This window comes from Haemaphysalis longicornis, unplaced genomic scaffold (genome assembly GCF_048455015.1).
Source record: "Haemaphysalis longicornis isolate Haplotype H1 unplaced genomic scaffold, Haemaphysalis longicornis Haplotype H1 scaffold_10, whole genome shotgun sequence".
Lineage (NCBI taxonomy): Eukaryota > Metazoa > Arthropoda > Arachnida > Ixodida > Ixodidae > Haemaphysalis > Haemaphysalis longicornis.
In genome coordinates, this window is record NW_027526204.1 from 49765080 (window position 1) to 49782913 (window position 17834).

Sequence of the window (17834 nt, forward strand, 5' to 3'; positions counted from 1 at the left end):
TACACTGGCATCGAGAACGCTCTCTACGCGGACATCACCGTGTATACGTCTTTATTTCTGCTATGCTTTTGCAGAACCGAAATCAAGAAATGAAAAAAGAATTGGTAAAAAGAAAAAGACGGACGTACCAATTAAACACAGTGACCAGTAATGTATGCGGAACATCCCAATGAACAACAAAAACCAAATGTTACTAGTGCGGTTCCAGAGTTCCAGTGCAACCGACCACTAGAATTCCATCTCTTCGATGTACTTCATATTCCATTTATTATTGTTCTCTCGGTAGCTGCGCAGGGCACGTTGTCAACGATATGGCACATTGTACAGTCACCTACTGGCTGGGCCACTGCCGAACGTGTTCGTGTTTGTACTGTGAGGTGTATAGGCTTGGTGGCCTTTACACTCCGCCTTGCCTCAGTCATCTGTGTATGTATGCTGCGTTTTTCTGTCCACTCGCCGGCATTTGTTAATGATGCCGATTTCGGCTTTCCATTTCGATACCGATTTCGATTTCGCCACAGAAAATCATCAATAGAAAAGACAAGCCATACCGCAGCCGAATGCGTTTCAGCATTGTCGTCCTCGTGGTTAAATTGACAGTAAAAGAATAAGGAAAATTGGCAGATCCTACACTGCGGTGGCAAATGACTTGAAGCGGAGCTTATGTTGCTGCATACTCGGATTGAACTAGATGTGCTGCTGGCATTTCACGGTGACATATTACTTGGCGTAGTTGGCAATTTTTCAAAACAGAGAGCAGTGGTAAGTGCATGGACAAGTGGGACACCAAACTACAAAATTTCAATGTTCTAATATCCTTAGCGAAGATAACACCAGTCATACGTGGGCGTACTTTATCGAATTCAGAAATTATCGCCCTTGCGCTTTCCTGTCAGTGGTCGCCTGCCGCAAATAGGAGAGGCACATTGAAACAAGGCTAATCTGGTGTCCCTTCCCAGGCGGCCCCCTCCAACGACTCAGTGTAGTGGCATTGCTGGTGGTGGCCAGAGTTTTCTGGTGTAAGATGAACCTCAGCAGCGTATTGGGTCGCGTTCCCCCTCACAAACTGTAAACGTTTGCCTTTCGGCATAGCAGGGTGACTTGCGGGAAGGATTGCGTTATCTCAGCCACAATACCGAATAGCACACACGGCTGGAAAGTAGCTACAAAAGACGCTGCAGCCCTGCAAATCGAAAGACAGCAAGCTTCGCTTTAATAAGGAAATGCAGGTGATTCCTTGCGCCTTCTGCTTGCAATGATTGTGTCATAAATACTGTTTCACCCAAATGAGAATTGCTGAAACTGCAGTAAATTTAAATAGTTTTTTTTTTCCAGCCGGTCAAGTATCATGATTAGGGCCGACCGGTTCAAAGCAGAATTGAGACACATAATGACGCACACTTTTCTGATAGAGTCAAACCCATTTTACTTTAGGTGCTTTAGGAGGCAGGCGTAGTGTGCGTTATGGCCCTGGTTTTGCATTTCGTAACATTGACCATACGAATAAGCAACGTAAAGTGAACGTGCTGACCCCAGCAAAGAAACAGGATTTGTCGAGTTTATCATTCGCGCTTTCTTGCTATAACGAAGATATTTGTAATCAGTGACTTACAAATCAGCTCAATGTATAACTTCTTGTACTGCTTTGCATGTTTCTTTGTCTGCGGAGACGTATTGTGTAACGAAAACGTTTTGTAGTATCACCTAGTATTTGTGTCCAAACTATTTCGCATGATTTGGTGCACTTCTCAAGGTAGTGATACATTTTAGGAGAAGATATCTCGGTTAAGAGGTATATTTTGCCCCAAAGACTCTTTCTGCTCACCCAATGTCCCGGATGTTTGAACGACGAATGGGGTAATTTTGAATTACACCACAGCATACCCCTGAAAACAATACGACGTGTTCTCATATGTTGAGGCACCCCACAATAAAGGATAATTATCAGCCGTCCTGCAGTGACTCTGCTGGGTGTGGATTCAGAGTAAATCAGCCTGTTAAATCAGAGAAAAATCATAGCTTCCAATAGGTTACAAATTGTATGTCGCGACGAAGGAATACTTTTAGCAGGAATGACATTACAAATAATGACATTAAAATTGCTATTCCGTCACTCTAGATCGAATCCATGAGCGCTCTGCTTCTACATCAGGTTGCAAGCAGACGGAGGAAGGATGGAGATCGGTTCTTTTTTTGACAACTCAGTTATCTCGTCTCAGCAGAGCATCGTGAAGAAGCCCTTCACCAAGGATATTGTTTTTGTGTTGGCCGGTGTCGTGGATTCTGATTGCCGTTAGCTGCCCACCAAGTGCACTAAACTTGCCTGAGAGTTTTTGTTGCACGATAAGCGTAATCTTCAATTCCCAAATTTTCAGGCAGGACGGGCTCAGCCCAGCAGTCAAAGGAGGCATCGTCTTCTGCGGTATCGTTGCTGGATCCTGTATCGTAATTATCCTGATAGCCCTAGGAGGTGAGTAAAGACTTGCTATCTGCGGAGAGCGCACTGCTTGTGTATTGACAGGCATGAGTCTCACGAGAGGTGCTCCGCTCACCTGCCTTGGCCCCTACATATTGGTTTAGCCACTCAGATAGGCGTGTGTTCTCTGCATCGTATGCAACGGTTAAGACCAGGAGGCATTTATTGAACTATTTTTTTTAAATTCGCTAGGGGCAGTAGCGGGAGTTTTTTAGGAAACACGACGAATCGGCTGGTTATGTTTAACGGCAGGTGAGCGCTCGTAGTGGCAGAAACCTGAGAGATAGATTAAGCTAAAAAGAGGGGACTAGCGGAAGATAATTACTCGCCTTCACAACTTGGTTTCGGGACCTCATTCTAGGTAGCGTGGCTTACGTAGCTTTTTTTCTCAGAGGTTGCCCTAAGGAATAAGAAACATGATTGTAACTCGAGCGCTCAAAGAACTAGGCATAAGAAAGTTTTCGTAAGTACAACACTGTACTCGTAACACGGAAGTGTCGAAGAAGAGACCGGTGCTGCGGCCCCCATAACCAGCGCTTCAGATCTTGGGGTCTCCCAAGATGGAGCCGTGTGCCTTGGTGGTGTTGCAATCAGGCGTCTCTAATACCTGGACAAGAGAAAAGCAGGTGTTCAACGTCAGCTCCTGATGCAGGAAGCACACAGAAGGATAGGTATCTGCAAATAGCGCGGGAAAACGGGCCGGTTAAGCGTGAGTAACTGCTGGCGATAACGACTTTCCAACCCGAAGCCTCCACAGCACGACTTCTTCCCAATGAGCGAGTCCACTGGGGCGGTCACTTCCACGCGGTTTAAGTAAAGCACGCGCGGCGCTACGGAGTGTTTGTGTTTCCACCAGCAGTTCTTCTATGGTGGATACTTGAAGAAGTGGCAGTGGCCGTGGCACGTCTCTGTGGGAGGCGCGATCCGCCGCTTTGTGGGCAGGAAGCATATCCCGGCGAATTCATAAAACGTGGACAGGGCAGGCGCGCATAACTGCTCATATTCGCGTGAATGCGGGCGGCCAGTCTTGTACAACGCGCAACGTGACGCAAATTCCAGATCGGAGGCGTTCAGTCAGTACAAAGTTTCAGCCTCTCCCCACTAGTCAATACCGATGCAAGCGCCTGCAAACCATTCCGAATAACAGTCAGGTCTGCTAGCAGGCTTGGGAGTGCACGGAGGGTCTCGTGCGCGCCGCTTTGATTTACGGCAGGATAAGAAAGACACGTCAAGGCCGTGGTGACGAAGGCGTCGTATGCCCCAGCATCCACAAAAGCCCGGACAACCAGCAGTTGCGTCGCGGGCGCCCAGTCAGGGGCATGAAGGACGGCGTCGGGGGGCTGGTGAAGGCCAGGAAACGGACTTGTAGCCTTGTCAGAGGTACGCTGTTCTTCACGTGATGGTACAGCCAGGGCGGCCTCACAGCGGGAAGCGCTGGCAATGTATCAGGCTGCGGGCCCGTGTACGCGGTGAGAGCTACTGCATATGGAACCAGTCAACGTTTCAGCAGGCGTGTGGAACGACGCTGATCTATGAGTAATCCCACATGTTTAGTTAGACTTGTGCTTGTAGGTGTGGAATTGGCGTTAGGAGGGTGCGGCCAGTAATGGTTTGGATGGCAGCCCTGTTAATAGACTCCAGCCGATCCCAGTCCGCTTGCATCTTGTGCTCGAACTATGATTGGTACACGAGCCTTGGCTGTAGTACGGAGAGCACTAAGAGACGGGCAATCGTCCAGCAGGCCCCGCCAGAGTTCTGAGAGATGCGGGAAACGAGGTTCAGCATTTGGCTTGCTTTCTGTCGAGCTCAGAGCACTGAGCTGCTTGCCCTCAGGCCGATATCTCCTATCTCGGAAGCCGAAGGTGCACAACGATGAGTATAGAGGATCCATTCAGCCGCAGTGATATCCGAGATAATGCAAGGAAGCGATGGCCCCAAGCTTTCGCCACGGGAATAGCAGCAGTCTTGTATTGAGAGAGGGTGAGTCCCACATACACCATTTCTGGCAGTCTCTTAAGGCTTGCTCGAGGCACTCGGCTTGTCGTGATAAGTCTGCATAAACTCTTAATAAAGTAGTATAATCCGCGTACATGAGGAAATACAAGTATTCGTTAGTGAAACATGGCAAGCTAGAGGCAATATACAATGTTAAAAAGTAGGGGAGAAAGAACAACGCGTCTTTAAAATGTCGCGTACTGGTGTAAACGAGACCAAACGTTTGGCATTGATGTGTATAGGAAAAGACTGGGGTCTAAGAAAGTTTCAGAAAAAAAATTGCAGGGTTTGGCTTCGGGGCGAACGCAACTTAGCACATTTAATATTGCAGCGTGACACACATTTTCATACGCCTTGCATATGTCCATACCTAGTAAAGTCCTCACATGGTGAGAACGGCCTCCTACCAACAACTAGGATGACAGGTATACCAAGCCATCATCGGTTCCAAGATGAGGCCTGAGTCCGAATTGCGCCGGGCGACACCATTGAAAAATTTCAAGACACAACTGAAGACGTGCGGCGAACATTTGGTCTAACAGCTTGCGCAGCGTAAATGTCAAAGCGATTGTCAGCTATTTGCAAAGTTCGTCCGGTGGTTTCCCGGGCTTTGGGATCGAAACAATAGCCGCTCCGAAGCAAGGATTGAGGGAATAGACCTGATAGCGCCACCTGATGTGCAAAGTTTAGAAGCATCGTGAGAGCTGGGTCGTAAATATGTATGTATACTTCATAACTAATGCCATGGGGACGGGGAGCTTTCCGCAGAATAGCTTGATCGATCGCGGCCAAGAATTCAGACATTGTGAAATTGTGAACGGTGCCTGATTTCCAGAAATGGCATAAAGAGTTTCCGATAAACCACCACTTTTCGGAAGGGGAACGAAAATGGCCTTATCTCTCGCACCGCACGAAAGGCAGGAATCAAGGCCCCGGAAACGTCTGGTGTGAATTCTGTCGAATCCTTGTTTGATGCTAAGCAAACAATAGCTATTGCTTCCGAAGGGCGACTGATACTATGGACCGCAAAGTCCGCCAGACAGACGCCGGAGAAACGCACCAGTCGATCTGGCCATGCCTGGACAACCATGCCTGGACAGTCGATGACCATGAGAAACGCACCAGTCGATCTGGCGCTGCCTGGACAGCTTTTTTGTCGGGCCGTCTAGCGGCAGCAGTGCGGTGCTGATACTGGAGTCTGGCAGGTACCGACGAAGGGACCCAGGTGGCAATTAATTCAGCTTGCTTACCTTTACACCCGAGCTTCAGGAGCCTTAGATCGGGCCTTGGGCTTGTCTCTTCCCCCCACGTGGGCTAGGAGGTGTCCGCGAGTACATGGCGAAGGAGATCACTGGGGTATACTATGGTTACTGAGAGAGAAGCGTTCAGGGTAGATCGAAAGGTATTCCAGTTCACCACTGTGCATAGGTGACGGAGGCCACCCGTGGACTACGGAATAAGAGCGGGGCGAATGATGTGGTGACCGCTGCCCCAGCAGTCTGCGTTGCGTTGGCAAGAGATCATTTGCGCACCCAGCCACCACGCCAAGTCAGGTGAATATGGCGGTATATCTGGTTGGTTGGGAGAAGACGACACCGAAGCGAAGACGAGCAGCCCCCGCACGAGCAGCGGGGCTAGTGACCTCTTCTTCATCAAGCGTATAACGCTAGCCACTCGAACACCGTCAATAAAGCAGTCACCTGTAACCCTCGCCTGTTTCCTGGTTTTCAACAATTCGCGGCCAAGACGAGGTTTGAAGGATGACACCATTGAGGGCCCCCACGGATGAAGCAACGCCATTGAAGACGTCGCAGCGGCCAAAAACGATGCATCGCATCATCTCCCATTAGAACGTCCACTCTGCCTACCGAAACCAATCATAGACCGTCTGAAACAAAAACGCAGTTTGCCCCGTGCCTCTACTACAAAGATCATCAGCGAAATGAAGGCCATGATGGAGGTGACCCCACTACCGATTGCTGAGCTGGCTAAACAGCTTAGTATGCTTAAGCGGAAAGAGTTTGCCTTAACCGAAATAGACAAAGAGATAGAGCATCTCGTCCCCGATGAAGAGCTAGATGATGAACTGAGAACTGCAGAAGATTACCGGGATTCCATCGCACATGTGGCCTTCCGCGCTCAAAGACATCTTCCAGCCGCATGCCCCTTAACAACAACTGGTGTGGTACAGGCTGCAACTTCAACTCAAGAACGAGTTCAAGTAAGATTTCCCAATCTTGAGATTCACCCTTTTCAAGGAGAATTCATATGGGGGCTTGCGTTTTCGGACCAGTTCGAGTCGACGATACATCAGAACCCGTTGCTGACAGACGTTGACAAAAAAAAGTACCTCCGTAGCTATCTGAAAGAAATAGCAGAACGCGTCATGAGCGCATTAATATCAACTAACCACAGCTACCCCGTAGCCATCGAACGGTTGTAGCAACGTTTTGGAGAAAAAACTGTGATGATCAACCACCGCACAAAAAAACTGCTAAACCTCCCAAACGTAACATCCTGTGGCAATTTGGACGACCTCCAGACGCTCCACAAACGTGTTAAACCCACGTTAGATCATTTAAAAACCTGGGACTGCACATCGGGTACTACGGAATAATGTTGAAAACTGCGCTACTGCAGAAGTTGCCCTATGAGCGCGTTCTCAGGTTCAACCAGTTAACGCTAACAACGCCACAAGCACAGGGAAGAGAACAGGCTGGTGAAGTATCGACGTTACGTGAAATTTTGAATCTGGAAGTGCGAAGTCGGGAGATCACTTCCCTAATGACTTGATCAGACATGCCTACCACAACAAAATCACACCGGAACCAAGTCAAGAAAAACGTACAAAGTTCTTCTTGCACACTAACGGAAAAAATATCCCGCCATAAATGCCATCTCTGTGAATCGAACGATCAACTCACAAAAAACTGCCACGCTTAAATTAAATTAGACGAAAACAAAGCGAAATTGCGAAAACAGGGTTGTTGCTTTCGCTGCGCTAGGCCATTCCACTGCACCAAGGATTGGAAGAACGCAAGAAGACTCTCATGTCAGAATTGCAAAGGATTCCAGATCACGTTTTTGTGCGATCCCAAACGGAAACGACCAACGACAGAAAAACTGACGCGCGTGTCCACATCGACAGCTGTACCACAGATGGCCCCGAAGAAGGTTTTTTGGTAAACAGTGCCGGGAGACGCAAAACTTACCTCACCAACAATAGGATGACAAGCACTGTCACGCTCGTACGTATCAACTGAAGGACCAGTGTTTTGATCACGAATAGGCCTCTTTGGAAGCCGACCAAGCACAAGCTACAGACAAAGAATCTTACGAAGAAAGTCCACGGCTCCTAAAAGTCCACACCGTAACCGAAGCAAAAGACGATACGAAAGAAACCGACGAATGTTTATAGCCGACTTCATCGCCTCACGCTTCATTGGCTGGGCACTTTGGGAACGTTCGAAGCACGGAGAACACCTTATGGACAGACCATAGAAAGTAGGGCGGCGAAACAAACTCCTGCGCGCGTTGCGCCTCGCGCACACGGCTCCAAGGAAGTCGCCAGTTCTTGTCTACCGCGGAAATTCCAATCAATCACCAAGCCATTTCCAGGTACAAGGTATTAGCCATCTGAAGCCAACCAGAGCCATATTATTGCGGCGGCCCGGAGCCTGTTACAAAATGTGATCTGGTTGTTTGGAAGACGACGACAGCAAAGCGAAGACGTGCAGCCACTGCACGAGCAGAGGGGCTCGTGACATCTTCTTCATCAAGCGAATAACGCTAGCCGCTCAAATGTCGTCAATAAAGCGTTGTCCACTAACCCTCGCCTGCTCCTGGTTTTCAACAAATGCCATTTAGAAGTGTAAAGGTGGTATCGGTGACGTGATCCAAGACCACTCGACCACGCGCAGTTGAGAACGGGTATTTCCAGCACAGCGCGCAGCATTGAAGTTCTCCGCCACAAAAATGGAGCACCCAGGGTTAGTTTGCTGTGGTCGGGTAAGCCTACCCAGACGCAAGCGGGGAGCACGACCACAATAAGGGCCACGGAGGGCGACACCAGAGTAACCGCACAACGCGGAAGCTGCACTTTTACCACCACCGCTTTCTGTGAGTGTGTACATCCCGAGTTTAGATAGACAGTTTTTTTAAGTGGGACGTACAAAGGAAGCAGCAAAAAGACCGGTGACAACCTAACGTGCAAAATATTGTCTAGGTGTCTGTAGACCTAGGTTCATGGTTCGAATACCTCGAGCAATAAAGGTCTTCGGCTACCCAAAGTTCTATCTCTTAGAAGTGGGTGATCATGGTTGGAGTCCTCTTCATTCAAAACCAACATCTCAGTCCGAGACATTCCTTCCATTGCTACTGCTGGCTAAGCCGTGGTTTGTTCATCTCGCCTTGATTGGCTGGTGTTCATCCTGTGCTTAAAAGTAAAGAAATTTCGTTGAACCACCGACAACCAGCAACCAGCAAATTTTGACAACGCCCTATTGAAATCTACCAGGCTCCTACCCAGGCAAACGAATAAATAGATCGGGATTCACCACGAAGGCTAGTTTAGTCAAGGCCTCCTAAACGAGAATTAAGTAACTCAAATGACACAGTTACCAATTTTGTGCAGTTTCCGTTATGGGCTGCTTCTAGAGCTTGCACCTGCTAATCTTAAATAGCTCAGCCGAACTGTCTGTGAAATCAGTGACTAAAAGTGTCACTGAGGGTGTAATTTTTTTCTCCCTTGGCACTCACTTAAAAAACAATCTTGGAGCTTCAGCCAAGACCTGCCCATTTTCGCCGATATATGCTCTAGCGAAGCGAAGAGGAAAGCGTGGGTTTTTGCGATGCAGCGTGAGCACGATACATGGTACAAATGTTAGCGCAGTGGCACGGCCGACTTGTGTACTTTTTATGGGGGAAAACACGCAGTGCCCCATTCTCTGAAAGCGAGTCGGAATTCTTTTTCGCCGGTCAACAAAATTGCCGCCGATAGTAAAGAGTGTATAAATGAAAACAGATGGGTGATCAGAAGGGATTTGAAATTGGGTGGGCAAATTAGAAGCCCACCGCGTAAAAAATGTAGCCGTTTCAGACTTTCCAGCGCAAGAAAAGTTCATAATCTTTTTTCTGGTAGTGCATACGCACCCAGACGATTGACGAGGAATCGGGAACTTTGAGGTGCGTTGTGCTGGCCTCAAAACATTCACAAAATTGTGATATGTAAATTCTAAATATCTTGAATTGTGCGTTCCGCGTGACAACTGAAAGTGAAGGCACATGAACAGAACACATGCAGACTAGGCACGCGGAATCTATATTCAAGGTAAGCTGGTGTGTGTGAAAGTCTGCTTGCAGACCTAATTCGCCGCGAAAAACGAAAATACAAAAGCAAAAAACGCACATGCAGTGTCGCAGAAACGAATTCAGTTGAAGAAAGTCATGGTAAATTAGAAATAAAGAAAGGCGAACAAAGCTATGGAGATACCATGTCTAAGCAAAGAGTTTTTAGTAGTATCGCCAGGCTCTCGCATTGAAGGCACAAAAGCAGATTTAGGCACACCAAGGACTTTTTTCTCTAAAGCGCTATTCCATTGATTCCTGCAAGTGGGTTTTCTGCTCACCTAAATGACGGGGTGTTGGTTTTTCTGTTTACACTCCCCACATCATACTAGATACAATAAAAATTCGAACAGAAAAAAATTTTCACAAAATAGTTGTAAAAATTATTTTTATTGACCACCGGTGAACGTTTAGTACCTTCTCAGGAATGACGAGACCCTCAAATATTATCTCATTTGCCTGATCTCCTGATGATCACCACATATTAGCGCCTCGTCCGCCAGCCATTAGTTTTCTCTGAATCCAGTTTGGGAGCCACACGCTGGTCCTTTCACTGTTGGTGTTCTTCGGTCACCTTCTGCCATATTTCTGTACAGATTCTATTTTTCACAAGCAAATATGTATAAGTTTTTAATAAATTATAAATAAAATGCCAGGCAGAAACTCCCCAAATAAAAAACCTATAATGCGCTTGCACTCCTTGGGGCACAAATCTCCTGATTCGTCACAAAATCCACGCGCAGATACCCGAGGTTGAAACAAATAAGTTGAAACAAATTAGAGATACAAAGCCACCAGCTCGAGAAATGCTACGATACTGAAACCACACTAATTCTGAAATTTCACCACGCCCGTTTTTTTTTAAGATAAGTTAAGAAGTTTATTCGTCCAAATAAAAACATACATGTGCATAACCAGCCAGCATAGGCCCTGAGGCTTGTGTGCTAGGCTTGGCAGTCTCGGTTGAAAGCAGTTAAGTCAAAAGCCAGATAATCTACTTACAAGAAATACAACCTACCTAATAAGAATACAAGTACAAACACCGTAGAACCACAAGACAAAAAACACAACCTGGAACATACGCATGCAAATACAGCCTAGAAAAGGAAGTGTTCTTTCTTTCAGAGAACACACAGTCAATAGTAAAATAAAATCTGATCTTATACAGGAGATAACAAATTACTGATATTAAAAGGAGGAATCAATTTTAGAACTACAGGCCGTACAGTCATCCTACTTTCAAGCTAGTCACACATTCTCTTGGGTATTTTTTTATGTCCGGAAATGACGGGAGGCTATCATCTGTGTATATTCTATTGAAGAAAAGTGGGACGTAGTAATCTCGAGTTCTTTTACCGTAGTTCGTATATATTCTCGGGACATTAAATCTATCAACGTGTCTTAGACGGCGTGGTTTTATTTTTGGTGATTTAAAATTGAGAGATAAGTATTTTTAACGAGTGCATCGAACATAAATTGATCTTGAACAGGAAGCAATGTGAAAGGCTTCATAACGGCTGAAATGTCTTCCCCATGTTGGGACGTTCCGTAGGCGAGAATAAAAGCAATTTTACGACTGACTTTGTTAATAGCCTTTAATTTGTATGCAGACGCTTGACCGTAAATGGGTATTCCGTATCTTAATATAGATTCCCCTAAACTTTTATAAACCATCTTTCTAACAGAGATGTGAGAAATCTACCTCAAAGTATACAAGTAAACACCAACCAGCCTTAAAAGTTTAGCAAAATACTCAATATGGGAGCACCAGGATAATGTATCTTCAAAGGGTAAACAAAGATATTTCATACTACTTGTAAGTGTAAGAGGAGGGCAAGAGCAGAACCGGCATTTGCTATTGTGTAGGTAAACGGGATGTGATGCCGTGATTGTTTTGTGAGGACTGTGAAAACATAAAAAAGTTGTTTTAGAGTTGTTTATAAAAATTCTGTTGCCGGCGTACTAATCTAGCAAAGAAATAATGTCCTTTTGAAAGATGCGTGCACCTTCGTTATACACTGAGCATGGCAAAGCAAGAGCAGTATCGTCCGCATATAAATACATTCCCGATTTAAGCGTGACACAAATTATATAATTATTGTAGAGGTTAAATAACAACGGCCCAAGAACTGAGCGTTGGGGCAGTCCGTATTTCACTCTGAATGGTTTGCTGAAACAGTCACCCACTTTCACATATTGCAAACGGTCGGAAAAATAGTTTCGGAAAAATGTGAGGTATGGACCTCTGAAACCAAAATTGTCTAACTTTTGAAGAAGCACCGAATGGTCAACGGTGTCAAAAGCCTTTTCCAGATCAACAAGCAGTGTGAGGACATTGTTGTTTTTGTCAATTTCCCACAAATAAAGTCATTGAATTTTTCCAGCAAGCTCATGGTGCTCAGAACGCTACAAATTCCATATTGAGCATTACTGAATAAATTATATTTCCTACAAAATGACGTCATGTGTACGTGTATTATTTTTCCAGAATACAGGCCAACGAGTTTAGTAGCGCGATTGGCCTATAATTACTATAGCTGCCTCTAGGGCCTTTTATGTATAAAGGCCTGACTACGCTGCTTTTCAGTTCCTTAGGAATTTGACATGTCAATAATATTTGGTTGATAATGTACAGCAGAAGAGTTTTGATGCTGTTGAAATTGTGTATCAAATCTCTGATCCTAATTTTGTCTCTTCCTGGAGACTTCGTAATCGACATCGATTGGAGAATTCTCCATAAATCATATTCATTAACTGTTGGCATGTATGCGGAGTTAACAGAAAATTTGGTTTATTTAAACACATTCCTCATTATGTTATTTCTTGTCAGATTGTTTACAGATTCAACAAAGTGCTCATTAAAGTTATTGGCCAGAATCACCGAACTTGTATTTGGAAATGCAGGCTGAAGTGTTTTATCAATATTCCTTTTTTGTGGCTTGCTAATAGTAATATTTACCAAATCCTAGGTTTTCCGCGCATTTTTACGACATGCGGAAAACCTGCTTAGTTGGTAGTACTTTTTTGCCCGCCTAATTTTTGCGGTAATTTTATTTCTCCGCTCTCTAAATTCTTGTGTGGGAGCGACATCATGAGGATTGTTCTGGCATTTTCGTTGTAGTTTACTTTTTAGATAACAAAGTTTTAATATTTCCTGATCTATCCACGGGGTGCTAGGATTTCTTCGCCTTAAATTCACTTTTTTTTTCGCTTTTTTGTATATTACCTCAAACTTCTGAACGGCTATCTCGTAAGCTTCTGTATGGTGGCGAGTGATGAGTGAATCCCAATCAAGTGAACTTATTTGCTTATCAACGTCAACGTTACTGATTCAAGTGCTATTCTCAGTCATCTGTTGTACACTTGAGACTAGTTCACCTAGCGCTGTTAAGGTTACAAAACAGTGATCAGCCACTTTTTCTTTGACAATGCTGCCTAGCAAATCTCTATTGGTCATAGTTGTCGAGATATGATTAATGGATGTTCGGGTAAGCTTATTCCCAAGTAGTCCCTCTCTTGTGTATCCATCTATATGGTTTTCCATTCCATAACTTGCCAACAGGGTTAGATAGCCTACTGTTGCTGGTTTATTTGTAGCTTTTACGACTATATTAAAATTACCGGCCAGTATGATTTGTTTAGAAGCGCCATACTTTCCTAGAAATTATGACAGTTCATTTAAAAAACTGGGATATTTTTGTTTGGGGGCCTGTATACACCACAGACCAGATATTCTTCGTTAGCCTTTGTCATCAGTATTCCCAAAATCTCGGCCTCACTGAAAACAACATCAATATGGTCACATAACCAATCATTCCTGACATACACGAGGATAACTCCACCTCTTCTATCTCTGCGGCATACTGCAAAATTTTGGAAATCTTTTATTTCAAACTGAGAACAGGAGTCCTCAGTTTATATTAATTTTAGTTACGATTATTGCATCTAACTCCATTAAATATTTCAAAATGAGCACTTGTAATGTACTAATATGCTTGTGCAAGCTTCTAACATTGACGTGCAACAGCCGGATTGGTCCCGATTTTCTGGTTGCCCAGTCATTTTTACCTTTCGACGAATCACTGAATAAAATATAGCTTTCCGACATGTTTAGATGATTTTGTGTAATGCTTCTAGATTATCAATATGAAATGGAGAAGCTTTTTCTTCTTTCCTGACAAATATACGCTCATGCCAGATCGAGACAAAGCGATAGTGCCTTTCTCTTGCCCGATTCTTTGGTTCCCCGCCTAACGAAGCGCACGAGTATTATATATAAGTTGACAAATGACACAGAAAAGTTCGCGGTGGAGCACAGAGTAGAACAGGCCTTCCATGTCAATTGACATAGCACTAGTAGCACCAGGCAGTCCTTTTTGTAACACTGTGGTCACGTCCGTGAAGCTACGGGTTTCGAATGGGTCCGTTATTATAAACAGCGCAAAGGACGGGACACGAGTAAAAACAAACAGGGACGCACAGCGCCTGCCCGTGTCTGTTTTCACTCGTGTCCGGTCCTTTGCCCTGTTTTTATTAATAGATTCCTACCGACTCGCCAAGCTTCGAACTCTCGTTACGAATGGGTCATGTAGCTCTAGCAAGTTGAGCTAGAGCCGCAGAAACCCTTTGAGAATCTTCTGCCATGATTCATATTCAGTCACTATCACTCGGGGTGGGCAGATCACCTTGTATGTGTTGGCAGCGAAAGAGACTTTCAGTTCTCGGCCAAACTTTTCTTTACTGCTTTTGCCAGATTTTTCATATTCAACTCGTTCAGCCTTTTGACAGCAGGCAATTCTGCCTTCTTTGGTAACATACCCGGGGTTTAAAATTTTTTGAATGGCTTGGATGCTTTTTCACCGAATGCCTCTTTCGACACAACAACAAACCCTCGTTCTTTGTCCGGCGTCAGCAACGTAATGCTGTGTTCTCTGGAATACCTGACAGTCCTTTGCAGCTCTCCTTGTTCGTCGCCATGGTGGCCGCAACCATGGCTGCACATGGTGGCGCATGCGGTGACTTGGTTGTTCACAGACTGTGTCGGTTTCTTCTATTAAATATCAGTTGCTAGTCCAGGGTTGTGTTGTCTCGTCTCTCCTCGTGTTTTGCGTCCTTTTATGCTGGTTTCCGTTCCTTCGTAATGGGCGCTACCATTGTAATCACAGGATTGCGCGGCTTGGGACAGAGGCATCACGTGGGGGCTTTCATTTGTCAAAGCGGTATCGGTGGTGGCGAGGAGGAGCGCCGCAGCGACGTCGAGTAAAACTGGGTTGTTACACATAGACTGCTTCGCAATAAAACGCATCGTCAAGGGGTCATTGATGGTGAAGTTCGCAATAATTGGCTGTAAAAAGCAACCGATTTGTAGCAGAAAAGCGCCTTTCTCTGACAGGGCTGCCCGATATGCGCACCCATATACGTGGGTGCGCATATGAAAGAAACAATTGGAGGCTGATGAGTATGGCTTTGCGAACTTATGAGGCCCGATTTGTCGACGCCAGTTTCTGTTTTCCTTTCTTTTTTCTGCGTGTTGCAGCCTTATATTGGGTGGTTATTTGAGCCATCACCCACTCCACTCCGGGTTTGTACTCACTGGCAGACGCTACCACACTTTGCATGCCTCATCGGGTAGCATCAACCTGAAATTCGACTTGCACAATCACAATGCGGGTGGTACGTTTTTAGTGGGTCTCCTTCGCGACAGAGTGTCGACGGTATAACCCTTGCTCCGTCAAGTATGTGGGAGGCGCCCCGGAGTGCCATTACTTAAATACATGACGTTTGCCGCAGGACTAAAAATATGGCTGAAAGCACGCGTGGTGACCGTCTTTTGATCTATACAGAAACCCTCAAGCTTGCGTAAAACGGCGAATGGGCATAAAAGCTCAAGGCGCAGTGCACATGAAAGCACACGAATCCATTCGTGCCAAGCTGAGATAGCGCCGTATTTGAGGTGCCCCCTTCAAGATTTCGTACATTTGTTTGGCAACCGGCATTTTGCCCAAATACGCGCCTAAAGAAGCTTGCGTAATTCATCTGACTTGAAACAATGCAATTTGGCCATGCAGTGAAAAGCCTGAAACTTCTCCACGCGTTTACAAAACGCGATGGTGCCAAATTGATATCGTTACACGCCTAAACAAAGTCTTCGAAGCGTGCGTGATAGATAAACGCGTTAAGCAAGGGGTGAATACTCTATAATGGATGACCGCACATGAACAATCGCCCACGTGGGGGTATGTGCGAGACACCACATAGCGTATAGAGAAAGCGGCACTGAGGAGGATAAAGAAAAGATTGGTCGTGGAATTCCGCTCCCCATCGGACGCCTAGTTCGAGGGACGAAGCCACTGCGGCAGTCGGTTGGACTTCCAGTGTACAAGGCCGACTCCACTGCCAATCACCAGGTACAGCCTGCACGAATGGGCTATCGACAAAGTTCTCCGTGTCTGGACGTCGGGCGAGAATGAAGCACCATCGCTGTCGCCGGCTGCTGCTGTTCCCCTGCAGTTTGCTGCCAGACCTCGGTCACCGCTGCCGTCACCCGTGAAGCCCGGGTCCTTCCGCCAGAACTGTGAGACTGTTGTGTTTTCCTCTTCCATGATTTTGGTGTCATATAAACCATTTGACACGTACCAGCCTGTCTGTCTCACTCGAAGATCTCGCAACAGCACGGTGGTCCTGGGTACCCGCCGATACCATCACATACTCCTTCTGTAGCCCTTCCGAAAGATGAAATCGTCTACCAGGATGCGCGATTGGCCAGGACAATGACTGGAGGGGCGCACTTGCGGGTCGGGCATATTGTGGCGTTTGTGTATGTCCGCTTCATGGCAATAGTATGACGTCAGTCTCGCTTGATGTTTATATTGTCTGGAGCAGTAAGCGAGAGCTCATAGCTGCTGTTCAGAGCTTTTCTTTCTGATTTGCTACTTTTTCATCAATGCACGGTTTCTGGTCAGACTAAACCAAACCACCTAGCACAAGTTCGAACCTAAGCATTCAGCGTACCTGATAGCTGAGCAACAGTGCCACTGCACCATCTCGCTCCCTCACTGCGTAGTTGACCTCTTCGCGCTAGCGCTCCAGTGTCACAGAAACACGCCCGTACTGCTAGCTTAGTGTGGAGGTGTGCCTTAATAGATTAGTTGGGCCAGTTTGTATTCACATATATTTCCGGTAACTGAGGAAGGCTTGTGTTTGGGATAGTTGGCTATACATCGTTTGAACAAGCAGCGCAAGGATGGTAACTGTTTGCTAGGCATGGTGTGGTATTATTGCAACAGTATGTTTCCAACTATTGCTCTGGCTTCGTTATTTTCATCCTTTTAACAGAGGTGTATTTGCCTCGTAAAGGTATGATGAGATTTCCATTCTAAATCAAGACAATTCCGTTAAGCGAGAAATATGTCACTCGTGTGCGTACAAGTATTGCTGTCATGGCAGCGATTATGGAAATAATACGCTGTCAACTGTTTTATCTCTTTGCTCAGCGCAAACATTTCCGAATTCTTTGTTCTTAAGTACTGCAACGCGAACTTTACCCTTGAAATAATTTTTCCGTACAGGTGGCCTTACGTATGATGAAGACACAGAGCTTGAAGCGGAAGTCGGTAGTGGTATAAAAGTTCCAACGCCTGCTAATCGCCAACCACCTGTCAAAACTGTTGGGACTGGGAAGAAGCAAACAACGGTGACAACCACAACGACACCGGCTTGGACTCAGGAAACAGAAGGTCCCACCGAACCGGTGGTGGAGCTACCTCCAGGTTGGAGATTTGTTCGTGCAGTTTTAACGCTAAATTCTCATCTCTATGTGGCGGGCAAAAAAAAGATTGGTGTTATGGCACTTAGTTGGGCAAAAAAAATATGAATCGCACAGAAACATTGTTGCAGAGGATAGCTAGAATAGCGTCTATTAGTTTTGGCGGCGTAACCAAATTGTGCACAGTATGAGGTGAACTTGGAACATCGTTAGAAAACACGTAGCCCCTAGGAACAACTGAAATGACATACC

At 45.8% G+C, this 17834-nt stretch overlaps 1 protein-coding gene across 1 annotated transcript in view; it reads left to right on the forward strand.

The window, feature by feature from the left end:
* The window catches only part of LOC144157727 (uncharacterized), a 159782-nt gene that overhangs the window by 58134 nt on the left and 83814 nt on the right, over positions 1–17834 (forward strand). The window contains exons 3-4 of the mRNA XM_077688508.1: positions 2376–2470; positions 17386–17586. The gene's annotated coding sequence lies outside the window, so the exon portion shown is untranslated. The remainder of the gene's footprint in view (positions 1–2375; positions 2471–17385; positions 17587–17834) is intronic.